The 23,254-nt window shown below is 47.9% G+C and overlaps 1 protein-coding gene and 3 non-coding genes across 4 annotated transcripts in view; 3 read left to right on the top strand and 1 right to left on the bottom strand.

Moving 5' to 3' along the window:
• FRMD4B (FERM domain containing 4B) overlaps positions 1–23,254 on the bottom strand; it is a 186,841-nt gene that overhangs the window by 147,864 nt on the left and 15,723 nt on the right. The gene's annotated exons all lie outside the window — the stretch shown is intronic.
• TRNAR-CCG (transfer RNA arginine (anticodon CCG)) lies at positions 1,349–1,421 on the top strand. Its single transcript has one exon. It is a non-coding gene; the product is annotated as a tRNA-Arg (tRNA).
• Positions 3,897–3,969, top strand: TRNAR-CCG (transfer RNA arginine (anticodon CCG)). The gene has a single exon. It is a non-coding gene; the product is annotated as a tRNA-Arg (tRNA).
• Positions 5,304–5,376, top strand: TRNAR-CCG (transfer RNA arginine (anticodon CCG)). The gene has a single exon. It is a non-coding gene; the product is annotated as a tRNA-Arg (tRNA).

Genomic DNA, 23,254 nt, shown 5'->3' with positions numbered 1-23,254 from the left:
AATGCAGCAGTGAGATGGAGAGGAGGGGGAAGGGGGAGAATGCAGCAGTGAGATGGAGAGGAGGGGGAGGGGGAGAATGCAGCAGTGAGATGGAGAGAAGGGGAAGGGGGAGAATGCAGCAGTGAGATGGAGAGGAGGGGGAAGGGGGAGAATGCAGCAGTGAGATGGAGGAGGGGGAAGGGGGAGAATGCAGCAGTGAGATGGAGAGGAGGGGGGAGGGGGAGAATGCAGCAGTGAGATGGAGAGGAGGGGGAAGGGGGAGAATGCAGCAGTGAGATGGAGAGGAGGGGGAAGGGGGAGAATGCAGCAGTGAAATGGAGAGGAGAGGGAAGGGGGAGAATGCAGCAGTGAGATGGAGAGGAGGGGGAAGGGGGAGAATGCAGCAGTAAGATGGAGAGGAGGGGAAGGGGGAGAATGCAGCAGTGAGATGGAGAGGAGGGGGAAGGGGGATAATGCAGCAGTGAGATGGAGAGGAGGGGGAGAATGCAGCAGTGAGATGGAGAGGAGGGGGAAGGGGGAGAATGCAGCAGTGAGATGGAGAGGAGGGGGAAGGGGGAGAATGCAGCAGTGAGATGGAGAGGAGGGGGAGAATGCAGCAGTGAGATGGAGGAGGGGGAAGGGGGAGAATGCAGCAGTGAGATGGAGGAGGGGGAAGGGGGAGAATGCAGCAGTGAGATGGAGAGGAGGGGAAGGGGGAGAATGCAGCAGTGAGATGGAGAGGAGGGGGAAGGGGGAGAATGCAGCAGTGAGATGGAGAGGAGGGGGAAAGGGGAGAATGCAGCAGTGAGATGGAGAGGAGGGGGAAGGGGGAGAATGCAGCAGTGAGATGGAGAGGGGGGGAAGGGGGAGAATGCAGCAGTGAGATGGAGAGGAGGGGGAAGGGGGAGAATGCAGCAGTGAGATGGAGAGGAGGGGGAAGGGGGAGAATGCAGCAGTGGGATGGCGAGGAGGGGGAAGGGGGAGAATGCAGCAGTGAGATGGAGAGGAGGGGGAAGGGGGAGAATGCAGCAGTGAGATGAAGAGGAGGGGGAAGAGGAGAATGCAGCAGTGAGATGGAGAGGAGGGGGAAGAGGAGAATGCAGCAGTGAGATGGAGGAGGAGGAAGAGGAGAATGCAGCAGTGAGATGGAGAGGAGGGGGAAGGGGGAGAATGCAGCAGTGAGATGGAGGAGGGGGAAGGGGGAGAATGCAGCAGTGAGATGGAAAGGAGGGGGAAGGGGGAGAATGCAGCAGTGGTTGTTTCCCCTGCAGTAACCTCTGGGGTCAGTATCGGTAACACAATGGATTCAGAGTGAATAGACCATGTACAAAGTATCCAGGACAAGGACCGTCTACTCCTTGTATGTGAGGGCCCAGTGGCCCAATGGATAAGGCGTCAGCCTCCGGAGCTGAAGATTGTGGGTTCAAGTCCCATCTGGGTCACTTTTATTACTAAAATGGATGGATTTGTCTAATGTTTGCTGAAATTATGACGACACTCCACAAATTATAATGCAAATTTGAGAATATCCCTGGCAAATATGGGTGTGGCCTAAAGACTTGGCATCCGGAGGTGGGAAGTCCTGCTGAGATTGGAGGGAGCAGTCCCTATAATGCTGCAGCTGGTCTCTGTCCTGTAGCGGAGGTGAGTGCAGTCCCTGCTGGGGTGTGGGTGTTCCTGGTTGGGGTAGGACATATCTTGGGATGGGTTTAAAGGAATTTTCCTTTTGCTAAAGTGAAATTTCCAGTACTTGGCTTTCTCTGTCAGTGCCATGTCAGTATATGAAGCAGCAGCATGCATCTTACTTCCTGCTGCTTCAATTATTTGGGATACAAAATACACCCCACAAATCTCCTAAAATGCTAATTTGAGAATGTCCCAGAAGGAATAAGGAGAATGCAGCAGTGGATGGAGTCAGAGTGAATAGACCAGTGATGGCTAACCTATGGCACTGGTGCCAGAGGTGGCACTCGGAGCCCTTTCTGTGGGCACTCAGGCCATCACCAGAGATAACTCCAGGTATCTTCCTGCAGTCCCAGACAGCCCAGGACTTGCTGTGCACAGAGCTATTTTAAAGTGACAGCTCTACCTGGGATTATTTTTTGCTTTATTGGTGTCCTCAGGTGCTGGTATCAATGAAAACTGTGACAGAGAATGGAGTATAAATCACAAATAAAATTTCTGTGTTGGCACTTTGCGATAAATAAGTGGGTCTTTGTTGTAGTTTGGGCACTCGGCCTCTAAAAGGTTCGCCATCACTGGAATAGACCATGTACATAGTATCCGGGACATGGACCGTCCCCTCCTTGTGTGTGAGGGCCCAGTGGCCTAATGGATAATGCGGCAGCCTCCGGAGCTGAAGATTGTGGGTTCAAGTCCCATCTGGGTCGCTTTTATAACTATGATAGATGGATTTGTCTAAAGTTTCCTAAAATAACGAGGACTTTCCACAAATTTCCTAAAATGCAAATTTTAGAATATCCCAGGCAAAAATGGGTGTGGCCTAAAGACTTGGCATCAGAAAGTGGGAAGTCCTCCTGAGATTGGAGGGAGCAATCCCTATAATACTGCAACTTGTCTCTGTCCTGATAGGGGAGGTGAGTGCAGTCCCTGCTGGGGTGTGGCTAATGTGTTAACCTCCAGAGATTGTGGGTTCAAGTCCCATCAGGGTTGTTATTATGTTTGATGGATTTACCCAAAGTTAGAGTTAACAACTTAGCCGAGCTCCCCATAGTGGTGTCTCTATATACAGTATTCAGCAATATACTGCACCCTACCAGTGGTTCTATATACAGTGTGTAGTAATGAGCTCTGGCTAGTGGTGGCTGTTTATACAGTACAGAGTAATCTCCTGAGCTCCTCCTAGGGAATGAGATCCCCATTAGAGGTGGCTGTACATTCAGTGTTGAAGGGGGAAGGGGGGAATGCAGCAGTGAGATGGAGAGGAGGGGGAAGGGGGAGAATGCAGCAGTGAGATGGAGAGGAGGGGGAAGGGGGAGAATGCAGCAGTGAGATGGAGAGGAGGGGGAAGGGGGAGAATGCAGCAGTGAGATGGAGAGGAGGGGGAAGGGGGAGAATGCAGCAGTGAGATGGAGAGGAGGGGGAAGGGGGATAATGCAGCAGTGAGATGGAGAGGAGGTAGAAGGGGGAGAATGCAGCAGTGAGATGGAAAGGAGGGGGAAGGGGGAGAATGCAGCAGTGAGATGGAGAGGAGGTAGAAGGGGGAGAATGCAGCAGTGAGATGGAGAGGAGGTAGAAGGGGGAGAATGCAGCAGTGAGATGGAGAGGAGGGGGAAGGGGGAGAATGCAGCAGTGAGATGGAGAGGAGGGGGAAGGGGGAGAATGCAGCAGTGAGATGGAGAGGAGGGGGAAGGGGGAGAATGCAGCAGTGAGATGGAGAGGAGGGGGAAGGGGAGAATGCAGCAGTGAGATGGAGAGGAGGGGGGAGGGGGAGAATGCAGCAGTGAGATGGAGAGGAGGGGGAAGGGGGAGAATGCAGCAGTGAGATGGAGAGGAGGGGGGAGGGGGAGAATGCAGCAGTGAGATGGAGGAGGGGGAAGGGGGAGAATGCAGCAGTGAGATGGAGAGGAGGGGGAAGGGGGAGAATGCAGCAGTGAGATGGAGAGGAGGGGGGAGGGGGAGAATGTAGCAGTGAGATGGAAAGGAGGGGGAAGGGGGAGAATGCAGCAGTGAGATGGAGAGGAGGGGGGAGGGGGAGAATGTAGCAGTGAGATGGAGAGGAGGGGGAAGGGGAGAATGCAGCAGTGAGATGGAGGAGGGGGAAGGGGGAGAATGCAGCAGTGATTGTTTCACCTGCAGTAACCTCTGTGGTCAGTATCAGTAACACAATGGATTCAGAGTGAATAGACCATGTACATAGTATCCAGGACAAGGACCGTCTCCTCCTTGTGTGTGAGGGCCCAGTGGCCTAATGGATAAGGCGTCAGCCTCCGGAGCTGAAGATTGTGGGTTCAAGTCCCATCTGGGTCACTTTTATTACTAAAATGGATGGATTTGTCTAAAGCTTCCAGAAATTATGAGCACACTCCACTAATTTCCTACAATGCAAATTTAAGAATATCCCAAGCAATAATGGGTGTGGCCTAAAAATCCATCCAAAAGTGGGAAGTCCTACTGAGATTGGAGGTAACAATGCTAAAAGAGGAGGTGAGTGCAGTCCATGCTGGGGTGTTCCTGGTTGGGGCATGGAATATCTTGCAGTTGATTTAACGAAGTAATCTCCTGATATCCTCCTTGTGGTGGCTGTATATACCACATGTAATAATCTCTTGAGATGCCACTATAAGTGGCTGTATATACAGTATGTAGTAATCTCCTGTGTCCCCCTAGTGGTGGCTGTATATACAGTATGTAGTAATCTCCTGTGTCCCCCTAGTGGTGGCAGTATATGCAGTATTTGGTTATCTCTTGAGCTTTTCCTATGTTCCATTAATTGTATGTTAACAACTTTCACAAATTCCACAATTGTCTTCCCACCTTTTGGATATGGATTCAGTAACCACACCTAAAATAGGCGAATCTCTATCCAAAAGTGTGCAGTCCAACTTGGATTGGAGGTGATCATTGAGCTTATCTACAGCCATATATTGTTTCAATCTACAGTCTCTTATGGGATGTGGGTGTTTCTAGTTAGGATGGGGCATATTTTATTGTGGACTTAAAGGGATTGTCCAGCTGCTAAAGTGAAAATTCAAGGACTTGTCTATCTTTGTCAGTGTCCTGTGAATAAATGGAGTAGCAGCGTGCATGTCCGAACCTGCCACTTCATTCATTTAGGGGACAACAGACCCCCATTCTCATGATTCGGAAGCTGTCCCCTATACAGGCGGTCCCCTACTTAAGAACACTCGACTTACATACGACCCCTAGTTACAAACGGACCTCTGGATATTGGTAATTTCTTGTACTTTAGTCCTAGGCTACAATGATCAGCTGTAGCAGTTATCACAGGCGTCTGTAATGAAGCTTTAGTGTTAATATTGATTCTTATGACAACCCAACATTTTTAAAATCCAATTGTCACAGAGAACAAAAAAGTTCTGGCTGGGATTACAATGATTAAATATACAGTTCCGACTTACATACAAACTCAACTTAAGAACAAACCTACAGACCATATCTTGTATGTAACCCGGGGACTGCCTGTACTATTGATGGGGAATAACTTTTTGTTATTGGCCAACCCCTTTATGATGTTTGTATATGTAAGGATGGATACAAAGCTACTAGAGCTAGTAAGTCACAGAAACAAGGAATTCAGACTAAATACATTCTATCCACTAGGAAACATAATGGGACATAAGGGCCCAGTGGCCTAATGGATAAGGCGTCAGCCTCCGGAGCTGAAGATTGTGGGTTCAAGTCCCATCTGGGTCGTTATTATGTTGCATTAGCTCAAAGTTAGGTTTAATAACTCTGTTAAATTTACCAGGACATTTTACAAATTTCCTTAAATTATCCTGGCAAAATTTGAGTCCATCCTACCAAAAAATGGGTGTGGCCTAATAATTCCCTATCTAAAAGTGCGCAGTCCTACTTGGATCGAACTATTATATTGTATCAATAATTTGCCAAAATAAATGAATGAGTGTATCCATGGTGACCAAATATACCAGTAATGTCCTTAAAGGAAATATTCCATCAATTTTATGCATGATTTATAAGTTACAATTACTGTAAGTTATCATGTACTGTGACTGTGGTAATCTTATATCTTCTTATATACTTTATATAGTTATTAGATACTTTTCAAGGAATTCTTACAATGGGCGCCTGCCTCTTTAAACCCAAAGGTCTCGCAGAACCCCGCACTTGATCCGATCTCTGCGCTCGCTTCCTAGCATTTACCTCCCATCCTTTTCCTGTCGGAGGACTTCCCTGCGCTCGCCTGGCACTGAACAGGTGTCACTCTGCTACAGGAAAAGGGAAGCGGGGATAGATTTCCTCTACAAGGTTATAGCTGTCTCAGGATCACTCCCACAATGCTTCGGGGCAGACATTTGCATTTGGTGATGCCAATTTCAAGAACCTGACCTATAATAAAGCAATAAAGAGGCTCCAAGCAGGAGGACTACAACTCTCAGCATGTGATATCCTGGCGGATTACTTACTGATATTGGGATGACTGCTCAGTACCATCCTGCCCCTCCTCTAATATCTGGTACCATTAGAACCCCTAATCATATAATCTGAGGTTACTAGAGAAAGTAATTATTATTCACATCCAGGTTTTAGAGACTTTTTTGCCTTGTTCTTGTCTTACTTCTTTGTCTAATTCATTCAGTGTTTTTCCCACATTGTGTCATTCAGGATGGTTATTATTAAGATGGTATTTGCACTTTACAGTGTTGGCTCCAGGACTTATTAAAAAGTGACAAATCCCTTTACTATCAGCAGAGAGGCAAGAGATGACTCTATACATAAATATGGTAATCTAATTTCTCTATGGAGAACAGCGCCACCTAGACTATATAATGCGGAATTACAGAATAGCACACAAAAGATGAAAAATCACTCGTATATGACACATATCAATGTATGACAGATCAATGTCACGTATGTTGTGAATCCACCAGCAGAATACCAGCTCTGGAGTATAATACAGGATGTAACTCAGGATCAGTACAGGATAAGTAATGTCATGTATGTACACAGTGACTGCACTAGCAGCAGAATAGTGAGTGCAGCTCTGGAGTATAATACAGGATGTAACTCAGGATCAGTACAGGATAAGTAATGTCATGTATGTACACAGTGACTGCACCAGCAGCAGAATAGTGAGTGCAGCTCTGGAGTATAATACAGGATGTAACTCAGGATCAGTACAGGATAAGTAATGTCATGTATGTACACAGTGACTGCACCAGCAGCAGAATAGTGAGTGCAGCTCTGGAGTATAACACAGGATGTAACTCAGGATCAGTACAGGATAAGTAATGTCATGTATGTACACAGTGACTGCACCAGCAGCAGAATAGTGAGTGCAGCTCTGGAGTATAATACAGGATGTAACTCAGGATCAGTACAGGATAAGTAATGTCATGTATGTACACAGTGACTGCACCAGCAGCAGAATAGTGAGTGCAGCTCTGGAGTATAATACAGGATGTAACTCAGGATCAGTACAGGATAAGTAATGTCATGTATGTACACAGTGACTGCACCAGCAGCAGAATAGTGAGTGCAGCTCTGGAGTATAACACAGGATGTAACTCAGGATCAGTACAGGATAAGTAATGTCATGTATGTACACAGTGACTGCACCAGCAGCAGATAGTGAGAGCAGCTCTGGAGGCGGTTACCTCGTTAGAGGAGGGTGTGGCTGTGTGTGAAGCTGCTCTGTGCTTGTGCTCCTGAGCTCCTGGAGGATCCATCTACCTACCCAGGGCCTGCTCTCTCCTCTCCCAGGGAGGGAGTTAGGTTCCTGGGGATGAGCGAGGGAGCCGACTCCCAGGCTCCTGCTTCCCGGGCCAGGCCGGCGGGGGGCAGGAGAGGACAGCAACCGGCCAGCGCTATGGAGGACTCAGGGGTGAGACGTTCCACCAGGAGTCGTAGTAATACAGCTCCTACTCCCCCTGAGTCCAATGTGAAGCAACACCGTAAGAAGCCGGACGTCCATGATGGTGCGGGTGAGAGCGGTCCTTCCGGGGCTGGAGCCATGAAGCGGAGTGCTCACAGAGGTAAGGCTGACCATGCGGGGGGAGGCTGGGCGGTGCAGGGGCCCCGGGAGTCTTTGTCCACCTATGCCTCCCGGGTCCAGAGCCACCTCTGTGAGTATGAAGAGGCGACCAAGACCATCAGGAGGCTCCGGGAGGAGCTGCGATGTGCCCGCGCCAGGGCGAACACGGCGCCTAAGAAGCGCAAGACGGAGATATGTTGTGAAATTAACAAACTTAAAGCGGATATTGATAAACTGCTGAAAAGAAAAAACTTTATTTGCAACAACAGCGGACCATTTAAAGAAAAACTTTTAAATGATGACCGATTTGCTCAGATGGCTGATAACAGAGAGCAAAGGCTGATGGGGTTGCAGCCTGCGAGCCAGCTGGAGGAGGAGGATGATGATGATGATAACGAGCAGCAGTTCCCACCTGGCGGCCTGCAGGAAGATCAGCAGGCCTCGTGCAGTGGGCCCCCTGCAGGACAGCCAGCAGTAACACCTCGCTCGGGGGAGGACAGTGACACCGGCAGCCAGGGAGGGGCGCTCATGGCAGAGATCCGGCTGCTCGAGTCCCCAGTGTGCATGCAGAACTTTTCGTTTGGTGATGAACTCCCAGAGGAAGCCGCTGGGGGGAGCAGCCGGAGGAAGAGTAAGAAGACCAGGCCCAAGCAGCAAGAAGAGGTACGTTTCATCTTTACCCCCCTCCCTGTACACCCCCCCGGGCAAAGCGCAGGGTCAGCTCACTGTGCAAGCCCTGCTACCCAAACCCCCCTGAGTTCTGCTGTGGACCCGGTGCAAAGGTGCAGGGAGATTACAGGTGTGACATCTGATGTGGCGATGGGCTCCGTCTCTGTTTGTGGTAACAGTGGGGGAGCAGGGGAGGCATCGGCCGCAAGGCCGGACAGTCAGGGCGGCTTGGATGTGGCGATACCATCAAAATCCAGTGCTGTGGTGCGTCCCCCAGTGGGAGGGGGGGATAGCCCGGCACTGGTGGCAGCTTCCGGTGCCTCGGTGTCTCTTCGTGCCTCGGTGCCTCTTCATGCTGTCGCTGCTGATCACTTGGTTATGGGGCGGCGTCAGTGTGGAGGGGTCGCTGAGGCTGAGAGCTCCGGACCTCCCAGACAGAAGGTACTCTTTTGTGTCGGTGTTGGGGATAATGACAATTCTGTGCAGACCGGAGATCAGCGGCGCCTCACACCGGCTAAAGAGCAGCGGCGATTGTTACCAAGTCCCAGGAAAAGCAAAATAACATCTGCTACCGATGATGCGGAGGGCACAAGTGCGACAAGAGTTGGGCTCCCCTTTGGGCGATGCTCTGCGAGGGGACCCCCGTCCCTTGTGCCCGAAGATGCGGAGGTGGTCATGTCCCCTGATGTTGGTGCTGGTCCAGCCAGTGTGAATGGTGTCAATAATGTTGTGGTGGCTAGTGAGAATGGTGTCAGTAATGTTGTGGTGGATAATGTGAGTGGAGTGAGTGATGCAGAACCGTTACCAGTTATGGGAGTGAGTGATGGAGGGACTGGTGGTGCGGGTGGCATGGAGGTGGGTAGTGTTAATGTGGTGGGTGCAGGGGTTGGTCCGGTTGCTCCCCCAGTGGCGGCCCCTATTAAGAGCTATGCCAGTGTCGCTGCTGGGGGAAGTAGGGTTCCATCATCCTCGTCTCTGGGCTCTGGGGACGGCTTTTTGCAACGGCGCCTCCTGCAGGCCTTACAGAAGGGAGAAAGGACGATCAATGTAGCGGGGCAGGAGGTTGATTTGTCGTTTTGGATAGAGAGGCACGGCCTGTCTGCCTTCCGAGAGCAAAGAGGCAGGGAGACATCATGGTCGCTCCCGACAACCGGGCCGGGTGCTAACCGTAGGAATGTGGTCCGTCTTCGGTGGCGTGGCAGTGATGTGTGTCCCCCTCGGGCACGGGTAGTTGAGCTGCTGCTGAAGATGGATTTCAAGGCGGCTGACATCTTTGCCTTGATCCATCCCTATGGTACATCTGAGTTTGATATCAGCTTTGTTCGGCCGGAGGGGCTTGAGCTCTTCTGGTCCAACTATGAGCTGAGATACAACGAGCCCGAGTGGCGGGACTTTGCTGTGCAAGCAGTGTCCCGCCAGAGCGAACTCAAGAAAGTGACCGTTCTTACCCGTAACGAATCACTATCTTGCTTTGACATCATGACCTGGATGAATCGTTATGGAGAGGTACTGGGAGTACCTGAGAAAAATCGAGACGAGTATGGTATCTGGTCAGGGGCCTGGACCTTCATGGTGAAGTTGAGGCGTTCAGGTAACTCAGTCGCCCACATCCCTTCATCAGCCTTCCTGGGGAGGGATCGGATCCTGATCTTCTACCGGGGGCAGCCTAAGCTGTGTCACAGGTGCGGTGACCCCACACATTTCAGCGCAAACTGCACCGTGCAGAAGTGTGCGTTGTGTGGGGGTGTCGGCCATCTCGCTGCATCCTGTACAGGGCAGATTAGGTGTAACCTGTGTGGTGATCTCGGTCACCCGTATAGTCGTTGTCCTCTTTCCTTCGCTAATGCGGGCTCAGCCTCAGCGGATGAAAGCCATGAGGCTGAATCTGCTGGGGAGGGGACTAGCAGAGGCGGAGGAATGGAGGGGCCAGGGAAGAGAAGCGTCAACAGGAGAGAGAGCGGGGGGAGTCTCGGGCTGCTGGGACGACCTCTGGCGCTATCCTGGAGACCACACCTGTCGCTGAGGCCCCAGGGGATGATGTACTGGATGAGGAGGTCAGGAGGATCGAGAGAGAGGAAGGTGCCACGTCCTCAGACTCCTCCCATTATGAGAGTATGGACGAGGATAATAGGGCGTGGCTAGAGGAAAAGCGTAAGCGTGGCGCCAAAAAGAAGAAAAAGGGTAAAAAGAAGGGAGGTGTAAGATCTTCTCCCTCCCTGACTAAGGTACCCAAGGAAGGTGCAACCAACCCCCCGCTGGTCGAACTTTCAAATCGTTTCCTGGCCCTGGACGGAGCCTCTCCTGCCGATGGAGGGGCTGAGGGTGAAGGGCCAGAGGTGGCGGAGCCTGCAGGAGGTGCCGAGTCTCCCCCTGGGGAGTCAGGGTCCTCAGAAGGGGAGACTGGCCCAGAGTCTGGAGACGAGGATGAGGGGGCAGGTCCTGGATCTGCCCCTGAAGCATCAGAGGTGCGGGAGATGGACACCACAATATGTCTAAAAAGGGGGTGTTCATTTCCCGAGGGTGGTGGTAAGATGGGTAAAAAGAAAGCCGTCTAACTCAATCACTCATGATGGCGGCACCCACTCCGTTGACGCTGGCGTCCATTAATGTCGCCAGCATTAAGTCTGATGCGGCTAGATTTGCGGCCTTTGATTTTCTCGGCCGTGTTGAAGCCGACATTTTATTTTTGCAGGAGACCAGGCTGCCAGATTTGGCGGCCGTGTTTAAAGCTAAGAGGGAATGGAGACACGGGCCTTCCTATTGGTCTCTTGCGGCCGAGCCGTATAGCGGAGTGGCGGTCCTTTTTACCGCACCGGTAGAATGCCGACGAGTTATTGAGTTAGAAATGGGGAGGTGCCTGATCCTGGATGTCCTCATGAAGGGACAAGAACTTCGCCTAATTAACATCTATGGTCCCCAGTCCAAGTGGGACAGGAAGTGTCTCTTTATGAGGATCAAGCCCTACCTTTTTACAAGTCGGCAGGTGGTCTTTGGAGGGGACTTCAATGCTGTCACGAGGTCCCAGGATAGGGGAGGTTCCAGAGACAAGCTGACTTATGATAGCGTCGCTCTTAATAGCATAGCTAGTGAGGCTCGCCTGGTGGATGTCCACATCCGGCACACCCCAGGCCACGCGGGGTTCACCTATTATAGGGGTAGCTGCAGGTCTAGAATAGACAGGTTTTATTTAAAGGAGGAAGCCATTTCTTCAGCAGTGTCCGTTGTTGAGGTGGAGTTCTCCGACCACTGTCTAATTTTGTTTTCTCTGAATGTTACAGAGACCCCCCGGATGGGAAGAGGCTACTGGAAGCTCAATTCGTCTCTCCTGGAGGAAGCGGAGATCAGACAATCCTTTGAGGACTCTCTTCAGAGCCAGGTACCACTGCTGGGCCTTTGTAGCAGTAAGTCAGAGTGGTGGGAGATGCTCAAGAAAAGGGTGGCGAGATTCTTCCGCCAGCTCTCGAGCCTCAGGAGCCTGGACAGGTACCGCCTGTATCAGGGCCTGAGGAGGAAACTCGAGCATCTCGTCTCGACTGGAGGTAGTCGTGAGGACATCTCCAGAGTGAAATCCTTGCTGAAGAGGTGTCAGTACGATAGACACGCATCTTTGGTTTTTGAGAGGGATTACGGGAAATACCGCTCGCCCGACCCTTACAGAAACTGCAAGATGTCAGTGAATGGTAAAGTTGTCACAGGACTGGTTGACAGTACGGGATCCCTGAAAAGGTCCAGATCAGGGATTCTGGAGGTCGTCAGATCCTTCTACTCGCACCTCTTGGGCAGGAAGGATCTAGATCGGGATGTGATGTCGGATTTCCTGGCTGAAGCTGTCCCTGAGCCAGGAGTAGACCCCTCTCTTGATATTTTGACAGAGATGATCAGGGAAGAGGAAGTCAGCCGGGCGATTGAAGGGCTCGCCCTCAAGAAATCGCCAGGTCCGGATGGCTTAACATCCGAGTTTTATAAGACCTTTAAGGACGCCTTGGTTCCCCTCTTGACTGAGGTATATAATGAGTGTCTTTCCTCGGGCGCTCTGCCGAAGTCAATGAGGAGGTCTGCCCTGATCATTCTGTCAAAGGGTAAGGACCGATCTCGTATTGAGAACTGGCGTCCCATAGCGCTTCTCAATACGGACAGAAAGGTTTTGGCAAAGGTGCTGTTTAATCGGCTGGTGCAGTTTGCACCCCGGCTCCTTTCGGGGACCCAGCACTGCTCTGTTCCAGGCCGCAGTACATTTAGTGCTGTGCTTTGTGTCCGGGAGGCAGTGGAGCAGGGCAGGGCTGGTAACTGGAAGGGGTACTTGCTGTCCTTGGATCAGGCAAAAGCGTTTGATCGGGTTAACCACGAGTACCTCTGGTCTGTCCTTCTGAGGTATGGCCTGCCTGGGGAGTTTGTCAATTGGCTGAAAGTTTTGTACGCAGGGGCAGAGAGTTTCCCGCTTGTGAACGGTTGGATTGGCCGCTCTTTTGAGGTTGGGTCCGGTGTTCGCCAGGGTTGTCCTCTGAGCCCACTTTTATACGTGTTCGCGATTGACCCATTCCTTAGGAGGGTTGATCGTGGGCCGTTGGTGGGAGTCGGGATGGACCGGGCGGCACCGGAAGCCACTCTAAGGGTGGTAGCGTATGCCGATGATGTCACCGTTTTCGTGTCCTCGGGAGGGGAGGCGCAATGGGTGATGTCAGAGGTTGACCGCTACTCAGAGGCTTCTGGGTCCAAGATCAACCGGGATAAGTGTGAGAGTCTCTGGCTGGGAGAGGGGGATCCGGGCTTTGATCTCCCGGACACTCTTCCAGGGCCCCAGGACTCTGCCAAAGTTCTCGGCATCGAATTTGGCCAGGGGGATTACCCCATGCAAAACTGGGACGGCAGGCTTAAGATCGCCGCTCAGAAGGTGGACCAGTGGAAGGGTTGGTCTTTGACCCTCAGAGAAAGGGTTAATCTGATCAAAACCTACCTGCTCCCGTTACTGATTTATCTGGGCAGTGTGTGCATGTTGCCAGAGCCCCTCTGGACTCGGGTCTACAGTCTGTTCTTCCAGCTGTTATGGGGGAATAGGCTGAACCTAATCAAGAGGGAGGTTACTTACCGCACGAGGAGACAAGGAGGGTTGTGTATGGTCAACCCTGTGGTGTTCCTAGTGAATACCTTTCTTAAGATCAATGTAGCAAACCTCTGGAAAGAGAGGGCTCCTCCGTGGGTATACTCCTGTAGGGGATGGTTTCGGCCTTTCTTCCAGGAATGGGAGACAGGAGGGCAAGTGAAGGATCTCCGTACACCGCATGGGCATCTTCCGGCTTACGCTACCCCGGTTCTGAAGGTGATTCGCCGGTGGGGTCTGGGAATGTGGGAGATCAGGACCATGTCGAGGAAAATCCTTGACAAGAGGGTTCTGTTGACCCATTTCCAGAAGCCTCTGGCCCTCAGGGATTGCCCAAGTCGGGATCTGGGGGTGGGTTTAGGTCTTTTGAATTCCATCAGGATCCCCTTGAAGTTTTGGGACTTGACTTGGCGCTGCTTCCATGGAAAGCTGTGTGTGAGGGACAATCTGAAGTGTAGGAGCTCTGAGGAAAGGGGTTGTCCCCGGGAGGAGTGCGGTGGTCTGCTGGAGAGCATGGACCACTTCCTGCTTCAGTGCCCCTTTAACACAGAGGTGTACAACCGGGTGGGCGCTTCCATCCATTGGCCCGGGTTGGCCGGTCTCTCCTATGCGGAGTGGGCCTATGGAGCATTCAGAGGCCTGGGTGGCCGGGACCGCTGCACGTTATTTCTAGTTAGTCTAGTGGTCAGGTACCACACGTGGAACGCACGGTGTTTAGTATCGACGCAGCGTAAAATCCTCCCGGTGGATGAGGTGGTTAGGAACATTCTGGGTGACCTGGTGAAGGTGCGCTCTCTGGAGTATGAGAGGCGGGGCACGGGGAGGGCCTCTCTCCTTTGGAGGGGGTTCTCCTTTAGTGTCCCTTAGTCTGTCATCTCCGCTCCTGGTGTTGGGCTGATGCTGCACTGTAGATTTTTGTTTTGTGTTCTGAGCATGTAGTGATGTAGCGGCTGCAGGCGCCGAACCTGGGCTTTATGTGGTTTGTATTTATGTTGTTTAGACTTTATTTGTGTTCTGTTTTCTTTGTTATGTTGTAAATACTGTATATATTGTATATATTGTATATAGTGGGGTTTGGGACATAGCGTTAGGTTGGGAGGGGGGTGATGGTGGTGGGACTTATGAACTGACCTTGGACACTGGTCTGGACTACTTAACGCAAACTTTGGACGTTAGACCAGTGTCTGGGGGGAAGGGGAGGGTGCGGGCGAGGGATCTAGTTTAGTGTAGTGTTATTGTATTATGTATTATGTGTTTGTTATTATATATTTATAAAAAAAAAAAAAAAAAAAAAAAAAAAAAAAAAAAATCGGTGTGGGATGTGATCTGTGTGGGGTGGTTTGTTATTAGAGGGTGTGGGGTGGGTTTATGTATATTTATAGTCATTTATGTTTATTTGCGGGTGTGGCTTGTCTTATTGTTTATTGGTTTGGTTGAGGGTGTGACAATCGGTTGGGTGGGGGTTGTGATATTTGGTGTTTATACATTTTGGTGTATTTTAAATTATTGTTTTAGCTAGGAGTGAATGTGGCTGGACCAGCAGGTAAGAGATTGTATATATTTTGTATATATTATGTATTATGTTTGGTTTGTATTGTTATGTTTTTTATTTTTATATAAAATAAAAGATCTACAGGATGTAACTCAGGATCAGTACAGGATAAGTAATGTCATGTATGTACACAGTGACTGCACCAGCAGCAGAATAGTGAGTGCAGCTCTGGAGTATAATACAGAATGTAACTCAGGATCAGTACAGGATAAGTAATGTCATGTATGTACACAGTGACTGCACCAGCAGCAGAATAGTGAGTGCAGCTCTGGAGTATAACACAGGATGTAACTCAGGATCAGTACAGGATAAGTAATGTCATGTATGTACACAGTGACTGCACCAGCAGCAGAATAGTGAGTGCAGCTCTGGAGTATAATACAGGATGTAACTCAGGATCAGTACAGGATGAGTAATGTCATGTATGTACACAGTGACTGCACCAGCAGCAGAATAGTGAGTGCAGCTCTGGAGTATAATACAGGATGTAACTCAGGATCAGTACAGGATAAGTAATGTCATGTATGTACACAGTGACTGCACCAGCAGCAGAATAGTGAGTGCAGCTCTGGAGTATAATACAGGATGTAACTCAGGATCAGTACAGGATAAGTAATGTCATGTATGTGCACAGTGACTGCACCAGCAGCAGAATAGTGAGTGCAGCTCTGGAGTATAATACAGCATGTAACTCAGGATCAGTACAGGATAATAATGTCATGTATGTACACAGTGACTGCACGCACCAGCAGCAGAATAGTGAGTGCAGCTCTGGAGTATAATACAGGATGTAACTCAGGATCAGTACAGGATAAGTAATGTCATGTATGTGCACAGTGACTGCACCAGCAGCAGAATAGTGAGTGCAGCTCTGGAGTATAATACAGCATGTAACTCAGGATCAGTACAGGATAATAATGTCATGTATGTACACAGTGACTGTACCAGCAGCAGAATAGTGAGTACAGCTCTGGAGTATAATACAGGATGTAACTCAGGATCAGTACAGGGTAAGTATTGTCATGTATGTACACAGTGACTGCACCAGCAGCAGAATAGTGAGTACAGCTCTGGAGTATAATACAGGATGTAACTCAGGATCAGTACAGGATAAGTAATGTCATGTATGTACACAGTGACTGCACCAGCAGCAGAATAGTGAGTGCAGCTCTGGAGTATAATACAGGATGTAACTCAGGATCAGTACAGGATAAGTAATGTCATGTATGTACACAGTGACTGCACCAGCAGCAGAATAGTGAGTGCAGCTCTGGAGTAGCACTAGCAGAATAGTGATTCCGCTACAGTATGGGAGATTAATTGTCATTAAGTGGAGTGATTTGCATGTGAATGGAATTATTTGTAAAACTGTAATCACTTCCATTATATATTAAATACACTTTTCTCGGTTGCTGCTCTGGCAGTCGCTCTCTCGCAGCTGTTGATACTTTTGGAGACAGCTGGTCGGCTGAGTTATGAGCGCTCCTGGGAGCCCCAGCACACAAGAGGTGTCCATAGGGAGAGCCCCAGACACTGATTTATTGATACAAGCATTTCATTTTCTTCTAAGCAAATATCCAAGAGTCAGAATGTAGCCTTTCTATAAAAGAGAGAGCGCAGCAAATAGAAGGAGAGCGCTATCACCCGTGGCAGTCACATAAACCATCAGAATGACCTGTAGGAATCAGATGAATAACCAAAATTGGTTTAAGTCAGAATTTGATGATAAAACATTCCTAATTTTACTAATTATGCTTCTCGTGTAGGTGAGAACTGATACAGAGCTCCAATATAAGCCAGAAGTCACTACTAGAGGGAGGAGACTGCATACTGTCTAATTATCAGTGGGTAAACAGTATAGAGTCATTTTGCTGAGCTCCCCCTAGTGGTGATGTATATATAGTATCTAGTAATCTCTTGAACTCCTCCTAGGAGTGGTTGTAAATACAGTAGTTCTTAATCTCCTGAGCTTCCCCTAGTGGTGGCTGTATATACATTATATAGTAATCTCTTGAGCTCCCCCTAGTGATGGTGTAAATACTGTATGTAGTAATTTCTTGACCTCCCCTAATGGTGGCTGCATATAAACTATATAGTAATATCTTGAGCTCCCCCTAGTGATGGTGTATATACAGTATGTAGTAATCTCTTGCACTCCTCCTAGGAGTGGTTGTAAATGCAGTAGTTAGTAAGCTCTTGAGCCCCTCCTGGTGGTGGCTGAATATACTGTATACAGTAATCTCCTGATCTCCTCCTAGTGGTGGCTGTATATGCAGGAATCTCCTGAGCACCCCCTAGCGTGGCTATGTATACAGTATGCAGGAATCTCCTGAGCGCCCCCTAGTGGTGGTTGTATATACAGTATGTAGTAATCTCCTGATCTCCTCCTAGTGGTGGCTGTATATACAGTATGTAATAATCTCCTGAGCTCCCCCTAGTGGTGGCTGTATATAAAGTATGTAGTAATCTCCTGAGCTCCCCCTAGTGGTGGCTGTATATACAGTATGTAGTAATCTCCTGAGCTCCCCCTAGTGGTGGCTGTATATACAGTATGTAGTAATCTCCTAAGCTCCCCCTAGCGGTAGTTATGTATACAGTATGCAGGAATCTCCTGAGCTCCCTCTAGGGGTGGCTTTGTATACAGTATGCAGGAATCTCCTGAGCTCCCTCTAGGGGTGGCTTTGTATACAGTATGTAGTAATCTCCTGAGCTCCTCCTCTGTGTATATAGCATGCATACATAATTTTCAATGGCAAATTCTCCTTCTTATAAAGTGATGGGGGGCGTATTCTATCGCTAGACATGCAATTCAGGAATCTGGAAGATGAGGACAGGCCAGTATTTACAAGAAAATTTATGATTTTAGGGAGGGGATTGAGAATTTATGTGGCAACCTTGTCAGGATTTTGCACAGAAGCTGGGCCCCTTTAAGAGCTCCACAATCAGACATCCAATGTGTTGACTACAATTCTTTTGATCATTGAAGAGAAAACAAACATAAATCTGCTGCACTTGGCTCCTGGCAACACAGAAACTTGGCAATGGGCACGGGTGCGGGCAAGAGTGTGGCCAAACCCGTATCTAATCCCCATATCCAGCTCTTGTGGCAGATTGGTCTTTGTGGTGCCAGCTTGCTTCTTCAGGGTATCTGTAACTAATCGTGGAAAAGTATGGGCGGTGTAATCCTTTAAAGTTGATCTTATCAATAGGCTATTTGAAGAAATGTACTCTCTATTGTTCTCTGTTATCAGCCATTGTTAGGTAGTGTTCCAGGAAAGATGTGTAATCATACCTCTATGTATGTTGTTAGTAACAGCAGGGCGGTGAAATATGGATTTATAGTCCAGGTTTGTAGCTTCTACAAGTGTACTGGAGCATATCCTCACACTGCTGTGTGCTTATCTCTCAGCAGGCAGTGTTAGGTATTGTCCCTGGAGAAATGTGTAATCAGACCTTTGTGTATGCTATTAGTAATAATGAGACTATGAAATATGGATCTATATTCCACATTTGTAGCTTCTCCAAGAGCATGGGTGCATGTCCTCACACTGCTGTGCACTTATCTCTCAGCATGCAGTGCTTGGTATTGTCCCTGGAGATATGTATAATAATACCTTTGTGTATATAGTTAGTAGGTCTATGAAAAATGTAGGATTGTAGCATGCTATAGTATTCAGCCAAGGGAAGGGACTTTGGAGCACTTCAGTGCAGAGAGCTAAGAGAACAGCAGTGTCAGGAGATTTTCTGACATTTCAGTTATATTGGAGTATTTTGATCAAAGCAAATGTTGAATGTTCTAAATTTGGAAAAAATTCACTTGATATTCGCTGATATCTGACTCTGATTCCAAAGTTTTAGATGATGGCGGTGATGTGTAACTTATCCCCGCCACAGCTGTCCGGCCCCATATGCACGTTCTGTTCGGTTGGGGATCTTCCGCGGTTCAATCAGCCATCCCCACCATTGCATATGTGTATACCATATGTTGCGTATGTTTTATTAATATGTTCCAAGTCACAAGAGTTTCCCGGGATTTGTACAGCGGGGGAGGGGAGGGGGGGATTAGGAAGAAAACAAAACACATTCAAACAACATCTTCATCATTGCGAGTCTCCACAGAAATAGAAACCTGGCAGGATTTCCTGACTGGCGAACAATACGGTCGAAAAAAAAAAAAAGTAAAAAAGTTACTAAAACGCGTTTCGAAGGCAAAAACGTGATTGTAACGGTAATAGAATTGGAAGCTTTCTGTTTGCTCGGCAGTGGGGTGACTTTTAAGCCCTGAACTAAAACTAATGAGATAAAATGTGCGGCTAAGCAGAGGGAAGCCATTGTTATGTGCAGAGACATTAGGCCCTTTGATTCTATACTGAGTGACAGCTACCTGCTGTGCCGTGCCGACCGTCTGTGTCATCCCTTTAATAGGTATAATGGTCTCCAGGATTAAAGGACAAGTGAAAATAATACACAGGAGGGGGGAAAACCATCCATCAGTCCTCGAGTACATCTCAAACAGTCCCCCGGATTCCTCAAGACGGCAATGCTCTATTTCTTGAGAGGTCTTGAAGGGCTAGGCTGTAAATCTGAATCGCTGCCAGGCCCTCATCTCACACGGGATGGAGGAAGTTCACATTGCATAAGATTTTAAGAGGGTGTATCAGGTAGCACTTAATAAATGACAAAAGAGAATGTGCGATTTGCTTAAAGGAAATCTACCATCAAATTCCATCATGATAAACCAGGGACACTTACATATACTGTAGATCCAGGCACCGTGACTGTGGTAATCTTCTTATATTTGTCATCCTTCTAAAATCAAATTGTATGCTAATTATGATAATGAACTGTAGCTTCTCAGGTTGTTACACTGTCTTCCCTCCCACTCCTCACTTCATCACGCCCCCTGCCTGATATAATATCACATAGTGAGAGTGGGACAGTGTAACAGGCTGTGAAGCTACAGAATGGAGGGCCTCTGGTAGCACCGCCAGAGCCCTTCTGGCTCATTAGCATAAGTTTAAAAGTTGACTTTAGAAGAAAGGAGGCCATGGATAAAAAATATAAGAAGATGACCACAATCACGGTTCCTGGATCTGGGAGTAAGTGTCCCTGGTTTATCATGATGGATTCTGATGGTAGAGTTTGTTTAATGTTACAGGGTGATCCTGTGCTTTTAAAGGGGTTGTACTGGATCAGGAAATATTGCTGCTTTATTACACAGACAGCGCCACCCCTGTCCATAGTTTGGGTCTAAGGCTACATTCACACGAACGTATTGGGGACGTATATACAGCCAACGTATATATGGTCCCCCATACACGGCAATGGGCACGCGGGGCTCTACGGTACAGCACGCGTGCGCTGTGCGCAGTGTTTCACTATGGAGGAGCAGCGCTCACCCCCTCCTCCTCTCCCTGGCGCCGACATTAGTTTGAATGTAGCCTAATATTGTAGCAGGGCTTAGATGCAATTCCATATATAACCTGTGGGTAAAGATAAAGGCGTTGTTTCAAATTTCCACAGATTAGGGGATAACAATCTGATTGGTGAGGGTCCGACAGTTTAGGCCCCCATCAGGAGAATGAGACCCCCAGCAATGTGGGGAAAGGGGGCCTATCCTTACTAATGGTTGAATAGTTGAATGGTTGTTAAGCATTTACTCTGCAGCTCCATTCACTGTCTATGGGAGCACAAGAGATACCCGAGCGCTGTGCTTTTCTATTTTGTCATTCCTATAGTATTGAATGGAGCTGCAAGACACTTACTTGTCCCACTGCACCCATAAGTGAGAATGCAACCCCCCACTCTCCAGTTTTCTGGAGGTACCGTTTTCATGATCATTGGGGGTCCCAGCTGTTGGACCATCAACAAATTGACATCCCCTATCCTGCGGATAGGAATTGGGACAAGCACGTTAGACTGATTATAATACTTCATTTTACTGTGTTTTTTTTGTCAGTTTTGGATTATTTTATTATATTACATCATTCAAAGCTATGGTGGCTTTCAAAGGCCTCCCTGTTAGAAAAAGACAACAGTTAAGTTCCCTGTCAGCTAAGGTGTAACCAGGCCCAGATTTGTCATGGCTGCCCATGGCAACCAATCAGAGGTCAGCTATCATTCTTTGAACTGCTGTGGTAAACTGACAGCTTAGCTGTGATTGGTTGAAATGGGTCACAAGGACATTTTCACTTTTATATAGTTTGGATATAATTTCCACATGCCCCAGTTTTACAGCCGTTTTCAGCATTGCGTTCAGTTCCCAGACTAAATAAGCAATTTTTTAGTTGTCACCTACTTCACAGCTCAAGACGACTAAAATATTCACTCCGTGCGGCAAATGGAATCCATTAAACAGAACATTTTATCAAAATCGCAACTTTATAGGGAAAAAGTAACACCTCAAAACTGTGAAGAGGAGTGAAGTAAATAACCTGCCAAGACCTCAGAATCTGGGCTGAGAAAAAGCTATTTCTGTTGCTCTATATGTCGTATTGAGCGTTATTTACCTCTACGAGTGATACTCTGCTGGGGAGCTGCGTACCAAGGTTATATGGGGACGTTTCTACTACTACTTAAAGGGGATGTATAGGAATAGAAAGATTGGCCAGGTGTCAATTTATTCATAAATTCCCCACTAATAACATGAGATAGTCTGACATTGATTGGATAATATATTACCGTCTGGGGATACAACCTCTAATGAATGGCACCACCCAGGTGTCAATTTATTCATAAATTCCCCGGAGGAATAATAGAGGAATGACAACAGTCCTGCATTAATTGACTGATTGGCTGCTAATGAATGGTAACACCCAGTTGCCAATTTCATAAAATATTTTCAGGAAGAATAAAAGAAAAACCACAAGCGGGTGGGACCCTGGACAGTCTATCACTGATTGGCCAGTACAAGACTGTGTAAGGACAAACCTCACATGGGAAGGGTAACACCCAGATATTAATTCATGCATTAACAGGGTGAAAAAAGAGGAATGGCAATAGGGTGTGTTTGAGCAGGATAACACTGATAGGCCAGTAAGGACACTAAGGACACATCCCATATGGAATGTGTAGTTAAGCTAAGTGTGAATGTGTTACTTTTTGATAGAGGTCAAATTTATTCGGGCATGTTTTTAGGCATGTGTAAAGCTTAAAGGACATCTACCACCAGGATGAAGGATTGTAAACCAAGCATACTGACATACTGGTGTGTGCACCCTCTGGCATAATCTGCTGTTTTTTTAGCTTCTTATTCCCTGGTTTTTACACAAAAAGGCTTTTAAAACTGGACTGGAGACTCTCAGGCTCATTTGCATATTTTTTAAGCCTTTAGTGTGTAAAATCAAGAGTATAGGAAGCAGATAGAGCAGATACTGCCAGTGGGACGCACACAAGTATGTCAGTGTGCTTGGTTTACAATCCTTCATCCTGGTGGTAGATGTCCTTTCCAAAAATACCTTGACATCTACCCTGGCAAAGAAAGTCAGTAGGACCCAATATGACACTTACTTACTGGGTAGGTACATACGTTGCCAAAAAAGCAAGTAACAAGGAATGCCCAGTTTAATTTACTTATACATTTCCAGGAAGAATAACAGGTGAGTGGCAAAACAGTTTCTTAAACAGTATCAGACTGTGTAGTGACATATTCTATGTGGAATGGCCACACCCAGTTGTCAATTTACATTTACAGGACATTTATGGTAACAGTGTGTTCCCCCTCACAGGCTGATAATGAGTGTCCAGTGTCAGAGTATGCAGAGACCTCTAATAGAACATAGTTGTCTATTTGCTGATAGGAGGAATATCACAATAGTAAGTTTTAAAAATTGTTTGATTATTTGGATTCCCTGTTTTTTCCACAACGGATGGAACTGGATAAATTGCCCTCTTTAATATAAGAAAATTAGTAAATCTGCTAAAATGTGCAAAACAAATTATTCCCATTGTATAATTTCCAGAGAAGAGAAGGGTTGGGCTGAAGGAGTGTAGATACTGAGAACACGGTGCACTCAATGATACAGCCGGGAAATGAAAACCCATTATCTACAATTATCATGTGCTCCCAAAAGCGTAGGTGGGATGAATACTGCACATTCCACAACCCCGTGGTCCGGTCCGTACCTTTTTCCCTGAGGAGTAACCCACATGGTTATCCAAGTAGCCACAGAAGTAGAAAGGTTTCATGATGATAACCACATGTTTTAATATGAAACCACTAGATGTTTGGACAAAATAATTAGTTATGTTCATCCTG

This window comes from Engystomops pustulosus, chromosome 10, assembly GCF_040894005.1.
Source record: "Engystomops pustulosus chromosome 10, aEngPut4.maternal, whole genome shotgun sequence".
Taxonomy (NCBI): Eukaryota; Metazoa; Chordata; class Amphibia; order Anura; family Leptodactylidae; genus Engystomops; species Engystomops pustulosus.
Note: the sequence above shows the minus strand (reverse complement) of the source record. Positions and strands in the feature narration are given on the sequence as shown.